This window comes from Cryptomeria japonica, unplaced genomic scaffold (genome assembly GCF_030272615.1).
Source record: "Cryptomeria japonica unplaced genomic scaffold, Sugi_1.0 HiC_scaffold_26, whole genome shotgun sequence".
Taxonomy (NCBI): Eukaryota; Viridiplantae; Streptophyta; class Pinopsida; order Cupressales; family Cupressaceae; genus Cryptomeria; species Cryptomeria japonica.
This window is the reverse complement of record NW_026728848.1, coordinates 473,987-497,500: the sequence shown is the minus strand read 5'-3', so window position 1 is coordinate 497,500 and position 23,514 is coordinate 473,987. Positions and strand designations below refer to the sequence as shown.

The 23,514-nt window shown below is 62.4% G+C and overlaps 3 non-coding genes across 3 annotated transcripts; all 3 read right to left on the bottom strand.

The window, feature by feature from the left end:
- Window positions 1-4,191: 4,191 nt before the first annotated feature.
- Window positions 4,192-4,310, bottom strand: LOC131861543 (5S ribosomal RNA). Its single transcript, XR_009360616.1, has one exon. It is a non-coding gene; the product is annotated as a 5S ribosomal RNA (ribosomal RNA).
- A 7,804-nt stretch (window positions 4,311-12,114) lies between these two features.
- On the bottom strand, window positions 12,115-12,233 carry LOC131861532 (5S ribosomal RNA). The gene has a single exon (XR_009360605.1). It is a non-coding gene; the product is annotated as a 5S ribosomal RNA (ribosomal RNA).
- A 7,804-nt stretch (window positions 12,234-20,037) lies between these two features.
- LOC131861521 (5S ribosomal RNA) lies at window positions 20,038-20,156 on the bottom strand. Its single transcript, XR_009360594.1, has one exon. It is a non-coding gene; the product is annotated as a 5S ribosomal RNA (ribosomal RNA).
- Window positions 20,157-23,514: the final 3,358 nt, after the last annotated feature.

Here is a 23,514-nt window from a genome sequence, read left to right as displayed (position 1 = left end):
GGTTGGGTTGCGCGCCCTGGTGCGCACCAAGGAGCGCTCTGAAGTGTGCTCCAAGGTGCGGCGTGCACGAAGTCGGAGCCCGGTTTGCCCCGGGTGTGCACCTCGGGTGCGCACCTCGCGTGCACCTTCGCTGCGGTGGGCACCTTGGCTGGGTTGCGCGCCTTGGTGGGCACCATGCAGTGCACGAAGTCGGAGCCCGGATTGCCCCGGGCGCGCACCTCCGCCAGGGTGGGCACCTTGGTGCGCACAACTTGCCTGGGCTGCGCACCAGGAAGGGCTCAAGATGGCACCCGCGTTCCGTTTTTTTCACTATCTTTCAGAACGGAAATTTTAAAATCTCGTTTTTTTTTGCCTTTTCTGGAAATTAGTGAAGGCAGCGCATCAAAGGTGCGCAACGCTGGTGCGAACCTGGGAGCGCTCCGATGTGTGCTCCAAGGTGTGGCGTGCACGAAGTCGGACCCCGGTTTGCCCCGGGTGCGCACCTCGCGTGCACCTTGGTGCGCACACCTTGGCTGGGTTGCGCGCCCTGGTGGGCACCATGGTGCGCACCAAGGAGCGCTCCGAAGTGTGCTCCAAGGTGCGGCGTGCACGAAGTCGGAGCCCGGTTTGCCCCGGGTGCGCACCTCGCGTGCACCTTCGCCGCGGTGGGCACCATGGCGTGCACGAAGTCGGAGCCCGGTTTGCCCCGGGTGCGCACCTCGCGTGCACCTTCGCCGGGGTGGGCACCTTGGTGTGCAGACCTTGGCTGGGTTGCGCGCCCTGGTGGGCACCATGGTGCGCACCAAGGAGCGCTCCGAAGTGTGCTCCAAGGTGCGGCCTGCACGAAGTCGGAGCCCGGTTTGCCCCGGGTGTGCACCTCGGGTGGGCACCTTGGTGCGCATGCCTTGCCTGGGCTGCGCACCAGGGCGGGCTCAAGATGGCACCCGCGTTCCTTTTTTTTCACTATCTTTCAAAACGGAAATTTTAAAATCTCATTTTTTTTTGCCTTTTTCTGGAAATTAGTGAAGGCAGCGCATCAAAGGTGCGCACCTCGCTGCCCACCACGGTGCGCAACGCCGGTGGGCACCCGGGAGTGCTTCGAAGTGTGCTCCAAGGTGCTGCGTGCACGTTGTCGGAGCCCGGTTTGCCCCGGGTGCGCACCTCGCGTGCACCTTCGTCGGGGTGGGCACCTTGGCTGGGTTTGCCCCGGCTGCGCTCCGAAGCGGGGTTATTGGAGCGCCGCCTCTTTTTTTGTCGGAGCGTTTGGTGGGGTTTCTCGCATTGGCTCTTCCGAGGCCCGGTTGCCACCCTGGCGCGCACGAAGTCGGAAGTAGGGTTAATTGCCCGGGTGCGCACCTTTGCCAGGGTGGGCACCTTACCTGGGCTGCGCACCAGGGCGGGCTCAAGATGGCACGCGCGTTCCGTTTTTTTCACTATCTTTCAAAACGGAAATTTTAAAATCTCCTTTTTTTTTTGCCTTTTCTGGAAATTAGTGAAGGCAGCGCATCAAAGGTGCGCACCTCGCTGCCCACCTTGGTGTGCTCTGAGGTGCGCACCCGGGAGCGCTACGAAGTGTGCTCCAAGGTGCGGCGTGCACGTTGTCGGAGCCCGGTTTGCCCCGGGTGCGCACCTCGCCTGCACCTTGGCCGGGGTGGGCACCTTGGCTGGGTTTGCCCAGGGTGCGCTCCGAAGCGGGGTTACTGGAGCGCCCCCTCTTTTTTTGTCAGAGCGTTTGGTGGGGTTTCTCGCATTGGCTCTTCCCAGGCCCGGTTGTTGGGTGCGCTCCCACCCTGGCGCGCGCGAAGTTGGAAGTTGGGTTAATTGCCCGGGCGCGCACCTTCGCCAGGGTGGGCACCTTGGTGCGCACACCTTGGCTGGGCTGCGCACCAGGGCGGGCTCAAGATGGCACCAGCATTCCCTTTTTCTCACTATCTTTCAAAACGGAAATTTTAAAATCTCGTTTTTTTTTTGCCTTTTATGGAAATTAGTGAAGGCATCGCATCAAAGGTGCGCACCTCGCTGCCCACCTTGGTGTGCTCCGAGGTGCCCACCACGGTGCGCAACGCCGGTGCGAACCCGGGAGCGCCCCGATGTGTGCTCCAAGGTGCGGCGTGCACGAAGTCGGACCCCGGTTTGCCCCGGGTGCGCACCTCGCGTGCACCTTGGTGCGCACACCTTGGCTGGGTTGCGCGGCCTGGTGGGCACCATGGTGCGCACCAAGGAGCGCTCCGAAGTGTGCTCCAAGGTGCGGCGTGCACGAAGTCGGAGCCCGGTTTGCCCCGGGTACGCACCTCGCGTGCACCTTCGCCGGGGTGGGCACCTCGGCTGGGTTGCGCGCCCTGGTGCGCACCAAGGAGCGCTCCGAAGTGTGCTCCAAGGTGCGGCGTGCACGAAGTCGGAGCCCGGTTTGCCCCGGGTGCGCACCTTCGCCGCGGTGCGCACCATGGCGTGCACGAAGTCGGAGCCCGGTTTGCCCCGGGTGCGCACCTCGCGTGCACCTTCGGCGGGGTTGCGCGCCCTGGTGGGCACCATGGTGCGCACCAAGGAGCGCTCCGAAGTGTGCTCCAAGGTGCGGCGTGCACGAAGTCGGAGCCCGGTTTGCCCCGGGTGCGCACCTCGCGTGCACCTTCGGCGGGGTTGCGCGCCCTGGTGGGCACCATGGTGCGCACCAAGGAGCGCTCCGAAGTGTGCTCCAAGGTGCGGCGTGCACGAAGTCGGAGCCCGGTTTGCCCCGGGTGCGCACCTCGCGTGCACCTTCGCCGCGGTGGGCACCATGGCGTGCACGAAGTCGGAGCCCGGTTTGCCCCGGGTGCGCACCTCGCGTGCACCTTCGCCGGGGTGGGCACCTCGGCTGGGTTGCGCGCCCTGGTGCGCACCAAGGAGCGCTCCGAAGTGTGCTCCAAGGTGCGGCGTGCACGAAGTCGGAGCCCGGTTTGCCCCGGGTGCGCACCTCGCGTGCACCTTCGCCAGGGTGGGCACCTCGGTGCGCACACCTTCTCAATGTTTTCTTGCCTTTTCTGGAAATTGGTGAAGGCAGCGCATCAAAGGTGCGCACCTCGGTGTGCTCCGAGGTGCGAACCCGAGAGCGCTCCGAGGTGCCCACGAAGTCGAAAGTCGGGTTAATTGCATTGTTTTCCCCGGGTGCGCTCCGAGGTGCGCAACATCGGCGCGCACCAAGGAGGGCTCCGAAGTGTGCTCCAAGGTGCGCACGATGGCGTGCACCTCTGGTGCGCACGATTCGGAGCTCGGTTTGACCGGGGTGCGCACACCTTGGCTGGGTTGCGCACCTTTTGTGCGCTCCAAGGTGCGCACGAAGTCGGAGCTCGGTTTGCCCCGGGTGCGCACCTTCGCCAGGGTGCGCACCTTGATGCGCACGCCTTGGCTGGGCTGCGCACCTTGGTGGGCGCCATGGTGCGCACCTTTCGTGCGCTCCAAGGTGCGCACGAAGTCGGAGCTCGGTTTGCCCCGGGTGCGCACCTTGGTGGGCGCCATGGTGCACTCCGAGGTGCCCAAGATTGGTGCGCACCAAGGAGCGCTCCGAAGTGCGCTCCAAGGTGCGCGCGAAGTCGAAAGTTGGGTTAATTGTCCGGTTTGCCTCGGGTGCGCACCTTGCGTGCACCTTCGCCAGGGTGGGCGCCTTGGTGCGCACACCTTGGCTGGGCTGCGCACACCTTGGCACCCGCGTTTCCTTCATTTTAAATTTTTTTTTTTTACAATCTCTCAAGTGGGAAATTCTATAATCTCAACTTTTTTTGCCTTTTCAGGAAACTTTTGAATGGAGCGCATCATTGGTGCGCTCCGAAGTGTGCTCCAAAGCTCTCTCCAGCTGCGTGCACCTGCCCCGGCCGCGCACCCGGCCCCGCCCAGCTTCGCTCACCTGTCCCGGGCGTCTGGTGCGGAACCTTAGAGTAAGAAACATCACCGTGCACCTTGGCCAACGTGCGCGACTCGACCGAGCGCGCACTGGCCGAGGTGCACACCGATTTCACCTGGGTGCGCGCGCAGCACCTCGGGCGCACCGGGGTGCGCGCACAACGCCCGGGTTGCACCGTGGCCTGTGTGCTCGGGGCGCCTCGGGTGCGCGCTCGGTGTCGCCCCCGCGCGCGCGGTAGTGCGGGCAGCGCACCCCGGCCCGGCCCGGCCCCGACGAGAACGCAAACGGGCAAAAGGTTTATTCAAATAGCATTGCGACGCCCGGCGAAAAACTAAAAAAGGGTGCAACACCGGGACTTCCCGGGAGGTCACCCATCCCAGTACTACTCCGGCCCAAGCGCGCTTAACTGCGGAGTTCTGATGGGATCCGGTGCACTAACGCTGGTATGATCGCACCCGTTATGAGCTTGTCGCAGTGTGTACTTAGCAAACCGCGACCCACGTGCGAATCCACCCCGGCCACCCACCCCCGTCGAGGTGCACACCCTCCCTCGCGAAGTGCGCCCCGTTCGCCAAGTGTGAGCCCTGCCCGGGTGCGCGCACCTTGCTAGGGCGTCGGGTGTGCACCCGGCCCGGCCTACGTGCGTGCACCTGGAGGGGGCGTCGTGTGCGTGCAGTGTCCCGTCTGCAACGCGGTGCCCACACACCACCTCGGGCGCAACGACCTGCGCTCACATGTGGGCCGAGTGCACCTTGGTGCATGTTCGGGGCGCCTCGGGTGCACGCTCAATCTTGCCCCGGTGCACCAAGGCGCTCGGTTTGCCCCGGGTGCGCACTTGGTGCAAGGTGGGCACCCAAAATAGGGATCAAGCACCAAAACACAAGTTTCGGGATGCAAAATGGGACCCAAGGACCACAAATGCGTTCCAAGACCCATGATGGGTCCACGAGAACAAAAATGTGTTCCGAGACTTAATAAACAAATATTGGGTTTTAGGAGAAGAAACATGCTCTGATGCCCAAAACGAGAATCGACCCCGAAAAGGCCACAGGCCAAAAGTGGGATGCGAGACAAAAAAAAATGGGACCCGAGGACCAAAATTGGGTTCCCAGGTCGAAGACAGGGCAACCGGACAAGAAACGACCTCTAAGGCTCGAAATGAGTCCCGACGACTAAAACTTGACAAGAAGCACCCATCAGGCACCCAACTCGACACCCATGGGATGCCGACCCACCCGGGCTTCCACCTAGCACACCTTGGCACCCACCCACCCTCGCACCCAACCTCGCACCCAACTTAGCACCTTTGAACCCACATTGGCACTCACCCTGACCCTGGCACCTTGGAACCCACATTGGCACTCACCTTGACCCTGGCACCCACCTTTGCACTCACCTTGGGACCCACCCTGGCTCCCACCTCGGCACCCACCCAGACACCCACCTTGGTTCCTTGGCACCCACCTTGGATCCTTGGCACCCACCCCGACACCCACCTTGGCACGCAACTTGGCTACTTGCCACCCACCTTGGCTCCTTGACGCCCACCCCGACAACCACCCCGTGACCTACCCTGGCTAGGGTTGGTGCACACCCACCCTGGTGCCCACCTTGGCACCCACCCTATGACCCACCTTGGCACGCACCTTAGTACCCACCCCGTTACCCACCCTAGGACCCACCCCGTGACCCACCTTGGCCAGGGTGGGTGCCTTGGTGCGCACAACTTGCCTGGGCTGCACACCAGGGCGGGCTCAAGATGGCACCCGCGTTCCGTTTTTTTCACTATCTTTCAAAACGGAAATTTTAAAATCTCATTTTTTTCTTTTTTTTGCCTTTTCTGGAAATTAGTGAAGGCAGCGCATCAAAGGTGCGCAATGCTGGTGCGAACCCGGGAGCGCTCCGATGTGTGCTCCAAGGTGCGGCGTGCACGAAGTCCGAGCCCGGTTTGCCCCGGGTGCGCACCTCGCGTGCACCTTCGCCGGGGTGAGCACCTTGGCTGGGTTGCGCGCCCTGGTGCGTACCAAGGAGCGCTCTGAAGTGTGCTCCAAGGTGCGGCGTGCACGAAGTCGGAGCCCGGTTTGCCCCGGGTGTGCACCTCGGGTGCGCACCTCGCGTGCACCTTCGCTGCGGTGGGCACCTTGGCTGGGTTGCGCGCCTTGGTGGGCACCATGCAGTGCACGAAGTCGGAGCCCGGTTTGCCCCGGGCGCGCACCTCCGCCAGGGTGGGCACCTTGGTGCGCACAACTTGCCTGGGCTGCGCACCAGGAAGGGCTCAAGATGGCACCCGCGTTCCGTTTTTTTCACTATCTTTCAGAACGGAAATTTTAAAATATCGTTTTTTTTTGCCTTTTCTGGAAATTAGTGAAGGCAGCGCATCAAAGGTGCGCAACGCTGGTGCGAACCTGGGAGCGCTCCGATGTGTGCTCCAAGGTGCGGCGTGCACGAAGTCGGAGCCCGGTTTGCCCCGGGTGCGCCCTGGTGGGCACCATGGTGCGCACCAAGGAGCGCTCCGAAGTGTGCTCCAAGGTGCGGCCTGCACGAAGTCGGAGCCCGGTTTGCCCCGGGTGTGCACCTCGGGTGGGCACCTTGGTGCGCATGCCTTGCCTGGGCTGCGCACCAGGGCGGGCTCAAGATGGCACCCGCGTTCCTTTTTTTTCACTATCTTTCAAAACGGAAATTTTAAAATCTCATTTTTTTTTGCCTTTTTCTGGAAATTAGTGAAGGCAGCGCATCAAAGGTGCGCACCTCGCTGCCCACCACGGTGCGCAACGCCGGTGGGCACCCGGGAGTGCTTCGAAGTGTGCTCCAAGGTGCTGCGTGCACGTTGTCGGAGCCCGGTTTGCCCCGGGTGCGCACCTCGCGTGCACCTTCGTCGGGGTGGGCACCTTGGCTTGGTTTGCCCCGGCTGCGCTCCGAAGCGGGGTTATTGGAGCGCCGCCTCTTTTTTTGTCGGAGCGTTTGGTGGGGTTTCTCGCATTGGCTCTTCCGAGGCCCGGTTGCCACCCTGGCGCGCACGAAGTCGGAAGTAGGGTTAATTGCCCGGGTGCGCACCTTTGCCAGGGTGGCACCTTACCTGGGCTGCGCACCAGGGCGGGCTCAAGATGGCACGCGCGTTCCGTTTTTTTCACTATCTTTCAAAACGGAAATTTTAAAATCTCCTTTTTTTTTTGCCTTTTCTGGAAATTAGTGAAGGCAGCGCATCAAAGGTGCGCACCTCGCTGCCCACCTTGGTGTGCTCTGAGGTGCGCACCCGGGAGCGCTACGAAGTGTGCTCCAAGGTGCGGCGTGCACGTTGTCGGAGCCCGGTTTGCCCCGGGTGCGCACCTCGCCTGCACCTTGGCCGGGGTGGGCACCTTGGCTGGGTTTGCCCAGGGTGCGCTCCGAAGCGGGGTTACTGGAGCGCCCCCTCTTTTTTTGTCAGAGAGTTTGGTGGGGTTTCTCGCATTGGCTCTTCCCAGGCCCGGTTGTTGGGTGCGCTCCCACCCTGGCGCGCGCGAAGTTGGAAGTTGGGTTAATTGCCCGGGCGCGCACCTTCGCCAGGGTGGGCACCTTGGTGCGCAAACCTTGGCTGGGCTGCGCACCAGGGCGGGCTCAAGATGGCACCAGCATTCCCTTTTTCTCACTATCTTTCAAAACGGAAATTTTAAAATCTCGTTTTTTTTTTGCCTTTTATGGAAATTAGTGAAGGCATCGCATCAAAGGTGCGCACCTCGCTGCCCACCTTGGTGTGCTCCGAGGTGCCCACCACGGTGCGCAACGCCGGTGCGAACCCGGGAGCGCCCCGATGTGTGCTCCAAGGTGCGGCGTGCACGAAGTCGGACCCCGGTTTGCCCCGGGTGCGCACCTCGCGTGCACCTTGGTGCGCACACCTTGGCTGGGTTGCGCGGCCTGGTGGGCACCATGGTGCGCACCAAGGAGCGCTCCGAAGTGTGCTCCAAGGTGCGGCGTGCACGAAGTAGGAGCCCGGTTTGCCCCGGGTGCGCACCTTCGCCGCGGTGGGCACCATGGCGTGCACGAAGTCGGAGCCCGGTTTGCCCCGGGTGCGCACCTCGCGTGCACCTTCGCCGGGGTGGGCACCTCGGCTGGGTTGCGCGCCCTGGTGCGCACCAAGGAGCGCTCTGAAGTGTGCTCCAAGGTGCGGCGTGCACGAAGTCGGAGCCCGGTTTGCCCCGGGTGTGCACCTCGCGTGCACCTTCGCTGCGGTGGGCACCTTGGCTGGGTTGCGCGCCTTGGTGGGCACCATGCAGTGCACGAAGTCGGAGCCCGGTTTGCCCCGGGCGCGCACCTCCGCCAGGGTGGGCACCTTGGTGCGCACAACTTGCCTGGGCTGCGCACCAGGAAGGGCTCAAGATGGCACCCGCGTTCCGTTTTTTTCACTATCTTTCAGAACGGAAATTTTAAAATATCGTTTTTTTTTGCCTTTTCTGGAAATTAGTGAAGGCAGCGCATCAAAGGTGCGCAACGCTGGTGCGAACCTGGGAGCGCTCCGATGTGTGCTCCAAGGTGCGGCGTGCACGAAGTCGGACCCCGGTTTGCCCCGGGTGCGCACCTCGCGTGCACCTTGGTGCGCACACCTTGGCTGGGTTGCGCGCCCTGGTGGGCACCATGGTGCGCACCAAGGAGCGCTCCGAAGTGTGCTCCAAGGTGCGGCGTGCACGAAGTCGGAGCCCGGTTTGCCCCGGGTGCGCACCTCGCGTGCACCTTCGCCGCGGTGGGCACCATGGCGTGCACGAAGTCGGAGCCCGGTTTGCCCCGGGTGCGCACCTCGCGTGCACCTTCGCCGGGGTGGGCACCTTGGTGTGCAGACCTTGGCTGGGTTGCGCGCCCTGGTGGGCACCATGGTGCGCACCAAGGAGCGCTCCGAAGTGTGCTCCAAGGTGCGGCCTGCACGAAGTCGGAGCCCGGTTTGCCCCGGGTGTGCACCTCGGGTGGGCACCTTGGTGCGCATGCCTTGCCTGGGCTGCGCACCAGGGCGGGCTCAAGATGGCACCCGCGTTCCTTTTTTTTCACTATCTTTCAAAACGGAAATTTTAAAATCTCATTTTTTTTTGCCTTTTTCTGGAAATTAGTGAAGGCAGCGCATCAAAGGTGCGCACCTCGCTGCCCACCACGGTGCGCAACGCCGGTGGGCACCCGGGAGTGCTTCGAAGTGTGCTCCAAGGTGCTGCGTGCACGTTGTCGGAGCCCGGTTTGCCCCGGGTGCGCACCTCGCGTGCACCTTCGTCGGGGTGGGCACCTTGGCTGGGTTTGCCCCGGCTGCGCTCCGAAGCGGGGTTATTGGAGCGCCGCCTCTTTTTTTGTCGGAGCGTTTGGTGGGGTTTCTCGCATTGGCTCTTCCGAGGCCCGGTTGCCACCCTGGCGCGCACGAAGTCGGAAGTAGGGTTAATTGCCCGGGTGCGCACCTTTGCCAGGGTGGGCACCTTACCTGGGCTGCGCACCAGGGCGGGCTCAAGATGGCACGCGCGTTCCGTTTTTTTCACTATCTTTCAAAACGGAAATTTTAAAATCTCCTTTTTTTTTTGCCTTTTCTGGAAATTAGTGAAGGCAGCGCATCAAAGGTGCGCACCTCGCTGCCCACCTTGGTGTGCTCTGAGGTGCGCACCCGGGAGCGCTACGAAGTGTGCTCCAAGGTGCGGCGTGCACGTTGTCGGAGCCCGGTTTGCCCCGGGTGCGCACCTCGCCTGCACCTTGGCCGGGGTGGGCACCTTGGCTGGGTTTGCCCAGGGTGCGCTCCGAAGCGGGGTTACTGGAGCGCCCCCTCTTTTTTTGTCAGAGCGTTTGGTGGGGTTTCTCGCATTGGCTCTTCCCAGGCCCGGTTGTTGGGTGCGCTCCCACCCTGGCGCGCGCGAAGTTGGAAGTTGGGTTAATTGCCCGGGCGCGCACCTTCGCCAGGGTGGGCACCTTGGTGCGCACACCTTGGCTGGGCTGCGCACCAGGGCGGGCTCAAGATGGCACCAGCATTCCCTTTTTCTCACTATCTTTCAAAACGGAAATTTTAAAATCTCGTTTTTTTTTTGCCTTTTATGGAAATTAGTGAAGGCATCGCATCAAAGGTGCGCACCTCGCTGCCCACCTTGGTGTGCTCCGAGGTGCCCACCACGGTGCGCAACGCCGGTGCGAACCCGGGAGCGCCCCGATGTGTGCTCCAAGGTGCGGCGTGCACGAAGTCGGACCCCGGTTTGCCCCGGGTGCGCACCTCGCGTGCACCTTGGTGCGCACACCTTGGCTGGGTTGCGCGGCCTGGTGGGCACCATGGTGCGCACCAAGGAGCGCTCCGAAGTGTGCTCCAAGGTGCGGCGTGCACGAAGTCGGAGCCCGGTTTGCCCCGGGTACGCACCTCGCGTGCACCTTCGCCGGGGTGGGCACCTCGGCTGGGTTGCGCGCCCTGGTGCGCACCAAGGAGCGCTCCGAAGTGTGCTCCAAGGTGCGGCGTGCACGAAGTCGGAGCCCGGTTTGCCCCGGGTGCGCACCTTCGCCGCGGTGCGCACCATGGCGTGCACGAAGTCGGAGCCCGGTTTGCCCCGGGTGCGCACCTCGCGTGCACCTTCGGCGGGGTTGCGCGCCCTGGTGGGCACCATGGTGCGCACCAAGGAGCGCTCCGAAGTGTGCTCCAAGGTGCGGCGTGCACGAAGTCGGAGCCCGGTTTGCCCCGGGTGCGCACCTCGCGTGCACCTTCGGCGGGGTTGCGCGCCCTGGTGGGCACCATGGTGCGCACCAAGGAGCGCTCTGAAGTGTGCTCCAAGGTGCGGCGTGCACGAAGTCGGAGCCCGGTTTGCCCCGGGTGCGCACCTCGCGTGCACCTTCGCCGCGGTGGGCACCATGGCGTGCACGAAGTCGGAGCCCGGTTTGCCCCGGGTGCGCACCTCGCGTGCACCTTCGCCGGGGTGGGCACCTCGGCTGGGTTGCGCGCCCTGGTGCGCACCAAGGAGCGCTCCGAAGTGTGCTCCAAGGTGCGGCGTGCACGAAGTCGGAGCCCGGTTTGCCCCGGGTGCGCACCTCGCGTGCACCTTCGCCAGGGTGGGCACCTCGGTGCGCACACCTTCTCAATGTTTTCTTGCCTTTTCTGGAAATTGGTGAAGGCAGCGCATCAAAGGTGCGCACCTCGGTGTGCTCCGAGGTGCGAACCCGAGAGCGCTCCGAGGTGCCCACGAAGTCGAAAGTCGGGTTAATTGCATTGTTTTCCCCGGGTGCGCTCCGAGGTGCGCAACATCGGCGCGCACCAAGGAGGGCTCCGAAGTGTGCTCCAAGGTGCGCACGATGGCGTGCACCTCTGGTGCGCACGATTCGGAGCTCGGTTTGACCGGGGTGCGCACACCTTGGCTGGGTTGCGCACCTTTTGTGCGCTCCAAGGTGCGCACGAAGTCGGAGCTCGGTTTGCCCCGGGTGCGCACCTTCGCCAGGGTGCGCACCTTGATGCGCACGCCTTGGCTGGGCTGCGCACCTTGGTGGGCGCCATGGTGCGCACCTTTCGTGCGCTCCAAGGTGCGCACGAAGTCGGAGCTCGGTTTGCCCCGGGTGCGCACCTTGGTGGGCGCCATGGTGCACTCCGAGGTGCCCAAGATTGGTGCGCACCAAGGAGCGCTCCGAAGTGCGCTCCAAGGTGCGCGCGAAGTCGAAAGTTGGGTTAATTGTCCGGTTTGCCTCGGGTGCGCACCTTGCGTGCACCTTCGCCAGGGTGGGCGCCTTGGTGCGCACACCTTGGCTGGGCTGCGCACACCTTGGCACCCGCGTTTCCTTCATTTTAAATTTTTTTTTTTTACAATCTCTCAAGTGGGAAATTCTATAATCTCAACTTTTTTTGCCTTTTCAGGAAACTTTTGAATGGAGCGCATCATTGGTGCGCTCCGAAGTGTGCTCCAAAGCTCTCTCCAGCTGCGTGCACCTGCCCCGGCCGCGCACCCGGCCCCGCCCAGCTTCGCTCACCTGTCCCGGGCGTCTGGTGCGGAACCTTAGAGTAAGAAACATCACCGTGCACCTTGGCCAACGTGCGCGACTCGACCGAGCGCGCACTGGCCGAGGTGCACACCGATTTCACCTGGGTGCGCGCGCAGCACCTCGGGCGCACCGGGGTGCGCGCACAACGCCCGGGTTGCACCGTGGCCTGTGTGCTCGGGGCGCCTCGGGTGCGCGCTCGGTGTCGCCCCCGCGCGCGCGGTAGTGCGGGCAGCGCACCCCGGCCCGGCCCGGCCCCGACGAGAACGCAAACGGGCAAAAGGTTTATTCAAATAGCATTGCGACGCCCGGCGAAAAACTAAAAAAGGGTGCAACACCGGGACTTCCCGGGAGGTCACCCATCCCAGTACTACTCCGGCCCAAGCGCGCTTAACTGCGGAGTTCTGATGGGATCCGGTGCACTAACGCTGGTATGATCGCACCCGTTATGAGCTTGTCGCAGTGTGTACTTAGCAAACCGCGACCCACGTGCGAATCCACCCCGGCCACCCACCCCCGTCGAGGTGCACACCCTCCCTCGCGAAGTGCGCCCCGTTCGCCAAGTGTGAGCCCTGCCCGGGTGCGCGCACCTTGCTAGGGCGTCGGGTGTGCACCCGGCCCGGCCTACGTGCGTGCACCTGGAGGGGGCGTCGTGTGCGTGCAGTGTCCCGTCTGCAACGCGGTGCCCACACACCACCTCGGGCGCAACGACCTGCGCTCACATGTGGGCCGAGTGCACCTTGGTGCATGTTCGGGGCGCCTCGGGTGCACGCTCGATCTTGCCCCGGTGCACCAAGGCGCTCGGTTTGCCCCGGGTGCGCACTTGGTGCAAGGTGGGCACCCAAAATAGGGATCAAGCACCAAAACACAAGTTTCGGGATGCAAAATGGGACCCAAGGACCACAAATGCGTTCCAAGACCCATGATGGGTCCACGAGAACAAAAATGTGTTCCGAGACTTAATAAACAAATATTGGGTTTTAGGAGAAGAAACATGCTCTGATGCCCAAAACGAGAATCGACCCCGAAAAGGCCACAGGCCAAAAGTGGGATGCGAGACAAAAAAAAATGGGACCCGAGGACCAAAATTGGGTTCCCAGGTCGAAGACAGGGCAACCGGACAAGAAACGACCTCTAAGGCTCGAAATGAGTCCCGACGACTAAAACTTGACAAGAAGCACCCATCAGGCACCCAACTCGACACCCATGGGATGCCGACCCACCCGGGCTTCCACCTAGCACACCTTGGCACCCACCCACCCTCGCACCCAACCTCGCACCCAACTTAGCACCTTTGAACCCACATTGGCACTCACCCTGACCCTGGCACCTTGGAACCCACATTGGCACTCACCTTGACCCTGGCACCCACCTTTGCACTCACCTTGGGACCCACCCTGGCTCCCACCTCGGCACCCACCCAGACACCCACCTTGGTTCCTTGGCACCCACCTTGGATCCTTGGCACCCACCCCGACACCCACCTTGGCACGCAACTTGGCTACTTGCCACCCACCTTGGCTCCTTGACGCCCACCCCGACAACCACCCCGTGACCTACCCTGGCTAGGGTTGGTGCACACCCACCCTGGTGCCCACCTTGGCACCCACCCTATGACCCACCTTGGCACGCACCTTAGTACCCACCCCGTTACCCACCCTAGGACCCACCCCGTGACCCACCTTGGCCAGGGTGGGTGCCTTGGTGCGCACAACTTGCCTGGGCTGCACACCAGGGCGGGCTCAAGATGGCACCCGCGTTCCGTTTTTTTCACTATCTTTCAAAACGGAAATTTTAAAATCTCATTTTTTTCTTTTTTTTGCCTTTTCTGGAAATTAGTGAAGGCAGCGCATCAAAGGTGCGCAATGCTGGTGCGAACCCGGGAGCGCTCCGATGTGTGCTCCAAGGTGCGGCGTGCACGAAGTCCGAGCCCGGTTTGCCCCGGGTGCGCACCTCGCGTGCACCTTCGCCGGGGTGAGCACCTTGGCTGGGTTGCGCGCCCTGGTGCGTACCAAGGAGCGCTCTGAAGTGTGCTCCAAGGTGCGGCGTGCACGAAGTCGGAGCCCGGTTTGCCCCGGGTGTGCACCTCGGGTGCGCACCTCGCGTGCACCTTCGCTGCGGTGGGCACCTTGGCTGGGTTGCGCGCCTTGGTGGGCACCATGCAGTGCACGAAGTCGGAGCCCGGTTTGCCCCGGGCGCGCACCTCCGCCAGGGTGGGCACCTTGGTGCGCACAACTTGCCTGGGCTGCGCATCAGGAAGGGCTCAAGATGGCACCCGCGTTCCGTTTTTTTCACTATCTTTCAGAACGGAAATTTTAAAATATCGTTTTTTTTTGCCTTTTCTGGAAATTAGTGAAGGCAGCGCATCAAAGGTGCGCAACGCTGGTGCGAACCTGGGAGCGCTCCGATGTGTGCTCCAAGGTGCGGCGTGCACGAAGTCGGAGCCCGGTTTGCCCCGGGTGCGCCCTGGTGGGCACCATGGTGCGCACCAAGGAGCGCTCCGAAGTGTGCTCCAAGGTGCGGCCTGCACGAAGTCGGAGCCCGGTTTGCCCCGGGTGTGCACCTCGGGTGGGCACCTTGGTGCGCATGCCTTGCCTGGGCTGCGCACCAGGGCGGGCTCAAGATGGCACCCGCGTTCCTTTTTTTTCACTATCTTTCAAAACGGAAATTTTAAAATCTCATTTTTTTTTGCCTTTTTCTGGAAATTAGTGAAGGCAGCGCATCAAAGGTGCGCACCTCGCTGCCCACCACGGTGCGCAACGCCGGTGGGCACCCGGGAGTGCTTCGAAGTGTGCTCCAAGGTGCTGCGTGCACGTTGTCGGAGCCCGGTTTGCCCCGGGTGCGCACCTCGCGTGCACCTTCGTCGGGGTGGGCACCTTGGCTTGGTTTGCCCCGGCTGCGCTCCGAAGCGGGGTTATTGGAGCGCCGCCTCTTTTTTTGTCGGAGCGTTTGGTGGGGTTTCTCGCATTGGCTCTTCCGAGGCCCGGTTGCCACCCTGGCGCGCACGAAGTCGGAAGTAGGGTTAATTGCCCGGGTGCGCACCTTTGCCAGGGTGGCACCTTACCTGGGCTGCGCACCAGGGCGGGCTCAAGATGGCACGCGCGTTCCGTTTTTTTCACTATCTTTCAAAACGGAAATTTTAAAATCTCCTTTTTTTTTTGCCTTTTCTGGAAATTAGTGAAGGCAGCGCATCAAAGGTGCGCACCTCGCTGCCCACCTTGGTGTGCTCTGAGGTGCGCACCCGGGAGCGCTACGAAGTGTGCTCCAAGGTGCGGCGTGCACGTTGTCGGAGCCCAGTTTGCCCCGGGTGCGCACCTCGCCTGCACCTTGGCCGGGGTGGGCACCTTGGCTGGGTTTGCCCAGGGTGCGCTCCGAAGCGGGGTTACTGGAGCGCCCCCTCTTTTTTTGTCAGAGAGTTTGGTGGGGTTTCTCGCATTGGCTCTTCCCAGGCCCGGTTGTTGGGTGCGCTCCCACCCTGGCGCGCGCGAAGTTGGAAGTTGGGTTAATTGCCCGGGCGCGCACCTTCGCCAGGGTGGGCACCTTGGTGCGCAAACCTTGGCTGGGCTGCGCACCAGGGCGGGCTCAAGATGGCACCAGCATTCCCTTTTTCTCACTATCTTTCAAAACGGAAATTTTAAAATCTCATTTTTTTTTTGCCTTTTATGGAAATTAGTGAAGGCATCGCATCAAAGGTGCGCACCTCGCTGCCCACCTTGGTGTGCTCCGAGGTGCCCACCACGGTGCGCAACGCCGGTGCGAACCCGGGAGCGCCCCGATGTGTGCTCCAAGGTGCGGCGTGCACGAAGTCGGACCCCGGTTTGCCCCGGGTGCGCACCTCGCGTGCACCTTGGTGCGCACACCTTGGCTGGGTTGCGCGGCCTGGTGGGCACCATGGTGCGCACCAAGGAGCGCTCCGAAGTGTGCTCCAAGGTGCGGCGTGCACGAAGTCGGAGCCCGGTTTGCCCCGGGTGCGCACCTTCGCCGCGGTGGGCACCATGGCGTGCACGAAGTCGGAGCCCGGTTTGCCCCGGGTGCGCACCTCGCGTGCACCTTCGCCGGGGTGGGCACCTCGGCTGGGTTGCGCGCCCTGGTGCGCACCAAGGAGCGCTCTGAAGTGTGCTCCAAGGTGCGGCGTGCACGAAGTCGGAGCCCGGTTTGCCCCGGGTGTGCACCTCGCGTGCACCTTCGCTGCGGTGGGCACCTTGGCTGGGTTGCGCGCCTTGGTGGGCACCATGCAGTGCACGAAGTCGGAGCCCGGTTTGCCCCGGGCGCGCACCTCCGCCAGGGTGGGCACCTTGGTGCGCACAACTTGCCTGGGCTGCGCACCAGGAAGGGCTCAAGATGGCACCCGCGTTCCGTTTTTTTCACTATCTTTCAGAACGGAAATTTTAAAATATCGTTTTTTTTTGCCTTTTCTGGAAATTAGTGAAGGCAGCGCATCAAAGGTGCGCAACGCTGGTGCGAACCTGGGAGCGCTCCGATGTGTGCTCCAAGGTGCGGCGTGCACGAAGTCGGACCCCGGTTTGCCCCGGGTGCGCACCTCGCGTGCACCTTGGTGCGCACACCTTGGCTGGGTTGCGCGCCCTGGTGGGCACCATGGTGCGCACCAAGGAGCGCTCCGAAGTGTGCTCCAAGGTGCGGCGTGCACGAAGTCGGAGCCCGGTTTGCCCCGGGTGCGCACCTCGCGTGCACCTTCGCCGCGGTGGGCACCATGGCGTGCACGAAGTCGGAGCCCGGTTTGCCCCGGGTGCGCACCTCGCGTGCACCTTCGCCGGGGTGGGCACCTTGGTGTGCAGACCTTGGCTGGGTTGCGCGCCCTGGTGGGCACCATGGTGCGCACCAAGGAGCGCTCCGAAGTGTGCTCCAAGGTGCGGCCTGCACGAAGTCGGAGCCCGGTTTGCCCCGGGTGTGCACCTCGGGTGGGCACCTTGGTGCGCATGCCTTGCCTGGGCTGCGCACCAGGGCGGGCTCAAGATGGCACCCGCGTTCCTTTTTTTTCACTATCTTTCAAAACGGAAATTTTAAAATCTCATTTTTTTTTGCCTTTTTCTGGAAATTAGTGAAGGCAGCGCATCAAAGGTGCGCACCTCGCTGCCCACCACGGTGCGCAACGCCGGTGGGCACCCGGGAGTGCTTCGAAGTGTGCTCCAAGGTGCTGCGTGCACGTTGTCGGAGCCCGGTTTGCCTCGGGTGCGCACCTCGCGTGCACCTTCGTCGGGGTGGGCACCTTGGCTGGGTTTGCCCCGGCTGCGCTCCGAAGCGGGGTTATTGGAGCGCCGCCTCTTTTTTTGTCGGAGCGTTTGGTGGGGTTTCTCGCATTGGCTCTTCCGAGGCCCGGTTGCCACCCTGGCGCGCACGAAGTCGGAAGTAGGGTTAATTGCCCGGGTGCGCACCTTTGCCAGGGTGGGCACCTTACCTGGGCTGCGCACCAGGGCGGGCTCAAGATGGCACGCGCGTTCCGTTTTTTTCACTATCTTTCAAAACGGAAATTTTAAAATCTCCTTTTTTTTTTGCCTTTTCTGGAAATTAGTGAAGGCAGCGCATCAAAGGTGCGCACCTCGCTGCCCACCTTGGTGTGCTCTGAGGTGCGCACCCGGGAGCGCTACGAAGTGTGCTCCAAGGTGCGGCGTGCACGTTGTCGGAGCCCGGTTTGCCCCGGGTGCGCACCTCGCCTGCACCTTGGCCGGGGTGGGCACCTTGGCTGGGTTTGCCCAGGGTGCGCTCCGAAGCGGGGTTACTGGAGCGCCCCCTCTTTTTTTGTCAGAGCGTTTGGTGGGGTTTCTCGCATTGGCTCTTCCCAGGCCCGGTTGTTGGGTGCGCTCCCACCCTGGCGCGCGCGAAGTTGGAAGTTGGGTTAATTGCCCGGGCGCGCACCTTCGCCAGGGTGGGCACCTTGGTGCGCACACCTTGGCTGGGCTGCGCACCAGGGCGGGCTCAAGATGGCACCAGCATTCCCTTTTTCTCACTATCTTTCAAAACGGAAATTTTAAAATCTCGTTTTTTTTTTGCCTTTTATGGAAATTAGTGAAGGCATCGCATCAAAGGTGCGCACCTCGCTGCCCACCTTGGTGTGCTCCGAGGTGCCCACCACGGTGCGCAACGCCGGTGCGAACCCGGGAGCGCCCCGATGTGTGCTCCAAGGTGCGGCGTGCACGAAGTCGGACCCCGGTTTGCCCCGGGTGCGCACCTCGCGTGCACCTTGGTGCGCACACCTTGGCTGGGTTGCGCGGCCTGGTGGGCACCATGGTGCGCACCAAGGAGCGCTCCGAAGTGTGCTCCAAGGTGCGGCGTGCACGAAGTCGGAGCCCGGTTTGCCCCGGGTACGCACCTCGCGTGCACCTTCGCCGGGGTGGGCACCTCGGCTGGGTTGCGCGCCCTGGTGCGCACCAAGGAGCGCTCCGAAGTGTGCTCCAAGGTGCGGCGTGCACGAAGTCGGAGCCCGGTTTGCCCCGGGTGCGCACCTTCGCCGCGGTGCGCACCATGGCGTGCACGAAGTCGGAGCCCGGTTTGCCCCGGGTGCGCACCTCGCGTGCACCTTCGGCGGGGTTGCGCGCCCTGGTGGGCACCATGGTGCGCACCAAGGAGCGCTCCGAAGTGTGCTCCAAGGTGCGGCGTGCACGAAGTCGGAGCCCGGTTTGCCCCGGGTGCGCACCTCGCGTGCACCTTCGGCGGGGTTGCGCGCCCTGGTGGGCACCATGGTGCGCACCAAGGAGCGCTCCGAAGTGTGCTCCAAGGTGCGGCGTGCACGAAGTCGGAGCCCGGTTTGCCCCGGGTGCGCACCTCGCGTGCACCTTCGCCGCGGTGGGCACCATGGCGTGCACGAAGTCGGAGCCCGGTTTGCCCCGGGTGCGCACCTCGCGTGCACCTTCGCCGGGGTGGGCACCTCGGCTGGGTTGCGCGCCCTGGTGCGCACCAAGGAGCGCTCCGAAGTGTGCTCCAAGGTGCGGCGTGCACGAAGTCGGAGCCCGGTTTGCCCCGGGTGCGCACCTCGCGTGCACCTTCGCCAGGGTGGGCACCTCGGTGCGCACACCTTCTCAATGTTTTCTTGCCTTTTCTGGAAATTGGTGAAGGCAGCGCATCAAAGGTGCGCACCTCGGTGTGCTCCGAGGTGCGAACCCGAGAGCGCTCCGAGGTGCCCACGAAGTCGAAAGTCGGGTTAATTGCATTGTTTTCCCCGGGTGCGCTCCGAGGTGCGCAACATCGGCGCGCACCAAGGAGGGCTCCGAAGTGTGCTCCAAGGTGCGCACGATGGCGTGCACCTCTGGTGCGCACGATTCGGAGCTCGGTTTGACCGGGGTGCGCACACCTTGGCTGGGTTGCGCACCTTTTGTGCGCTCCAAGGTGCGCACGAAGTCGGAGCTCGGTTTGCCCCGGGTGCGCACCTTCGCCAGGGTGCGCACCTTGATGCGCACGCCTTGGCTGGGCTGCGCACCTTGGTGGGCGCCATGGTGCGCACCTTTCGTGCGCTCCAAGGTGCGCACGAAGTCGGAGCTCGGTTTGCCCCGGGTGCGCACCTTGGTGGGCGCCATGGTGCACTCCGAGGTGCCCAAGATTGGTGCGCACCAAGGAGCGCTCCGAAGTGCGCTCCAAGGTGCGCGCGAAGTCGAAAGTTGGGTTAATTGTCCGGTTTGCCTCGGGTGCGCACCTTGCGTGCACCTTCGCCAGGGTGGGCGCCTTGGTGCGCACACCTTGGCTGGGCTGCGCACACCTTGGCACCCGCGTTTCCTTCATTTTAAATTTTTTTTTTTTACAATCTCTCAAGTGGGAAATTCTATAATCTCAACTTTTTTTGCCTTTTCAGGAAACTTTTGAATGGAGCGCATCATTGGTGCGCTCCGAAGTGTGCTCCAAAGCTCTCTCCAGCTGCGTGCACCTGCCCCGGCCGCGCACCCGGCCCCGCCCAGCTTCGCTCACCTGTCCCGGGCGTCTGGTGCGGAACCTTAGAGTAAGAAACATCACCGTGCACCTTGGCCAACGTGCGCGACTCGACCGAGCGCGCACTGGCCGAGGTGCACACCGATTTCACCTGGGTGCGCGCGCAGCACCTCGGGCGCACCGGGGTGCGCGCACAACGCCCGGGTTGCACCGTGGCCTGTGTGCTCGGGGCGCCTCGGGTGCGCGCTCGGTGTCGCCCCCGCGCGCGCGGTAGTGCGGGCAGCGCACCCCGGCCCGGCCCGGCCCCGACGAGAACGCAAACGGGCAAAAGGTTTATTCAAATAGCATTGCGACGCCCGGCGAAAAACTAAAAAAGGGTGCAACACCGGGACTTCCCGGGAGGTCACCCATCCCAGTACTACTCCGGCCCAAGCGCGCTTAACTGCGGAGTTCTGATGGGATCCGGTGCACTAACGCTGGTATGATCGCACCCGTTATGAGCTTGTCGCAGTGTGTACTTAGCAAACCGCGACCCACGTGCGAATCCACCCCGGCCACCCACCCCCGTCGAGGTGCACACCCTCCCTCGCGAAGTGCGCCCCGTTCGCCAAGTGTGAGCCCTGCCCGGGTGCGCGCACCTTGCTAGGGCGTCGGGTGTGCACCCGGCCCGGCCTACGTGCGTGCACCTGGAGGGGGCGTCGTGTGCGTGCAGTGTCCCGTCTGCAACGCGGTGCCCACACACCACCTCGGGCGCAACGACCTGCGCTCACATGTGGGCCGAGTGCACCTTGGTGCATGTTCGGGGCGCCTCGGGTGCACGCTCGATCTTGCCCCGGTGCACCAAGGCGCTCGGTTTGCCCCGGGTGCGCACTTGGTGCAAGGTGGGCACCCAAAATAGGGATCAAGCACCAAAACACAAGTTTCGGGATGCAAAATGGGACCCAAGGACCACAAATGCGTTCCAAGACCCATGATGGGTCCACGAGAACAAAAATGTGTTCCGAGACTTAATAAACAAATATTGGGTTTTAGGAGAAGAAACATGCTCTGATGCCCAAAACGAGAATCGACCCCGAAAAGGCCACAGGCCAAAAGTGGGATGCGAGACAAAAAAAAATGGGACCCGAGGACCAAAATTGGGTTCCCAGGTCGAAGACAGGGCAACCGGACAAGAAACGACCTCTAAGGCTCGAAATGAGTCCCGACGACTAAAACTTGACAAGAAGCACCCATCAGGCACCCAACTCGACACCCATGGGATGCCGACCCACCCGGGCTTCCACCTAGCACACCTTGGCACCCACCCACCCTCGCACCCAACCTCGCACCCAACTTAGCACCTTTGAACCCACATTGGCACTCACCCTGACCCTGGCACCTTGGAACCCACATTGGCACTCACCTTGACCCTGGCACCCACCTTTGCACTCACCTTGGGACCCACCCTGGCTCCCACCTCGGCACCCACCCAGACACCCACCTTGGTTCCTTGGCACCCACCTTGGATCCTTGGCACCCACCCCGACACCCACCTTGGCACGCAACTTGGCTACTTGCCACCCACCTTGGCTCCTTGACGCCCACCCCGACAACCACCCCGTGACCTACCCTGGCTAGGGTTGGTGCACACCCACCCTGGTGCCCACCTTGGCACCCACCCTATGACCCACCTTGGCACGCACCTTAGTACCCACCCCGTTACCCACCCTAGGACCCACCCCGTGACCCACCTTGGCCAGGGTGGGTGCACCCACCCTGGTGCCCACCTTGGCACCCACCCATCCTAGCACCCAGCCTGTGACCGGGCTTGGAACCCAACCTTGCACCCGCACCCGTCTTGGCCAGTGTGGGTGCGCACCCATCCTGGCACCCACGTTGTGACACACCCTTTAACCCACGCACCCTAGCACCCACGTTGGCACCCACCTTGGAACCCAACCTAGCAACTTGGCACCCACCCCGTGACCCACCTTGGCATCCACCATAGCAGTCGCCGACTTGGCACCCACCTCGGCACCCACCTTGACACTTGTGGACCCACCTTGCCACTCACCCTAGCATCGACCCATCCTAGCACCCACCCTGGCACCTTTGCACCCTAGCACTCACCCATCCTAGCACCTAACCTGTGACCCACCTTGACACTCACCCTCGCACCCACCTTGGAACCCAACCTAGCACCCACCCACCCTGACACCAACCCTAGCACCTACCCACCCTTGCACCCACCCTGTGACCCATCTTGGCACCCACCCATCCTACCACTCAACCTATCACCCACCTTCTCACCCACCTTGGCATCCACCTTAGCACCCACCCACACTGGCACCTTGGCACCCACCTCGGGCAAGGTGGGTGCACACCCACCCTGGCACCCAATTTAGAACCCACCGAGCATGTTACCCACCTTGGCACCCACATTGCAGCCCACCCTAGTACCCACCCTATGACCCACATTGGCATCCACACCCTAGCACCCAGGCACCTCGACACCCGCCTTGACACCCACCCTAGCACTGAACCTGTGACCCACCTTGGAACTCACCCTAGAACCCACCCACCCTGTGAACCACCTTGGCATCCACCTTAGCACCCACCCACCTTGGCACCCACTCTAGCACTCACCCATCCTAACACCCAACTTGTTACCCACCTTGGCACCCGCCCTCGCGTCCACCTTGAAACCCACCCTAGCACCCACCCACGCAGGAGCCCACCTTGGCACCCAACCTAACACCCACGCATCCTGGCACCCAACTTGTGACCCACCTTGGAACCCACCCTAGTACCCACCTTTGAACCCACTATATCACCAACCCACCTTGGCACCCACCCTATGACCCTCTTTGGAATCCACCCTAGCACGCACCCACCCTGGCACCCACCATGGAGCGCACCCTAGCACCCACCCACCTCGGCACGCACCTCAACACCCACCTTGGTGTGCGCACTGCGCCAACCTCTCAAAGACCCTATGTGGTGCGCTCCAAAGTGTACACCTTTGGTGCGCTCCAAGGTGCGCACCTTTGGTGCACACCGAGGTGCACACCAAAGTGTGCACCGAGGTGAGCACCAAAGTGCACTCCAGGGTGCACACCAAGGCGTGCACCTTTGGTGCGGTCAATGCAAACGAATTCGGAAGTTGGGGTCGATGTCCTAATCGCTGCTGCAGACTACACGTATGAGAATCGGACAAATAGCTTTATATAGGGGAGGTGTTGCGTTTGATGGGTCGACTCCCCTGGTTGTGTGCACTGCACCAACTTCAAAGACCCTGTCTTGTTTAAGAAGTCAAAAGTTGGGGTGGATGTCCTAATCATTGCTGCAGTCTACGCATGTATGAGAATCAGACAAATAGCTTATATAGGGGAGGTGTTGCATTCGGTGGGTTGACTCCCCTGGTTGTGCGCACTGCGCCAACCTCAAAGACCCCGCATAGCAGAAGAAGTCGGAAGTCGGATTTTGGTGAGCACCAAGGCGTGCACCTTTGGTGCGGTCAACGCAGACGAATTCAGAAGTTGGGGTGGATGTCCTAATCGTTGTTGCAGGCTACACATGTATGAGAATCAGACAAATAGCTTATATAGGGGAGGTGTTGGGTTTGATGGGTCAACTCCCTTGGTTGTGCGCATTACGCCAACCTCAAAGACCTTGTTTTCGTTAAGAAGTCAAAAGTTGGGGTCAATGTCCTAATGGCTCCTGCAGGCTACACATGTATGAGAATCGGACAAATAGCTTATATAGGGGAGGTGTTGGGTTTGATGGGTCGACTCCCCTGGTTGTGCGCATTACGTCAACCTCAAAGACCTTGTTTTCGTTAAGAAGTCAAAAGTTGGGGTCGATGTCCTAAT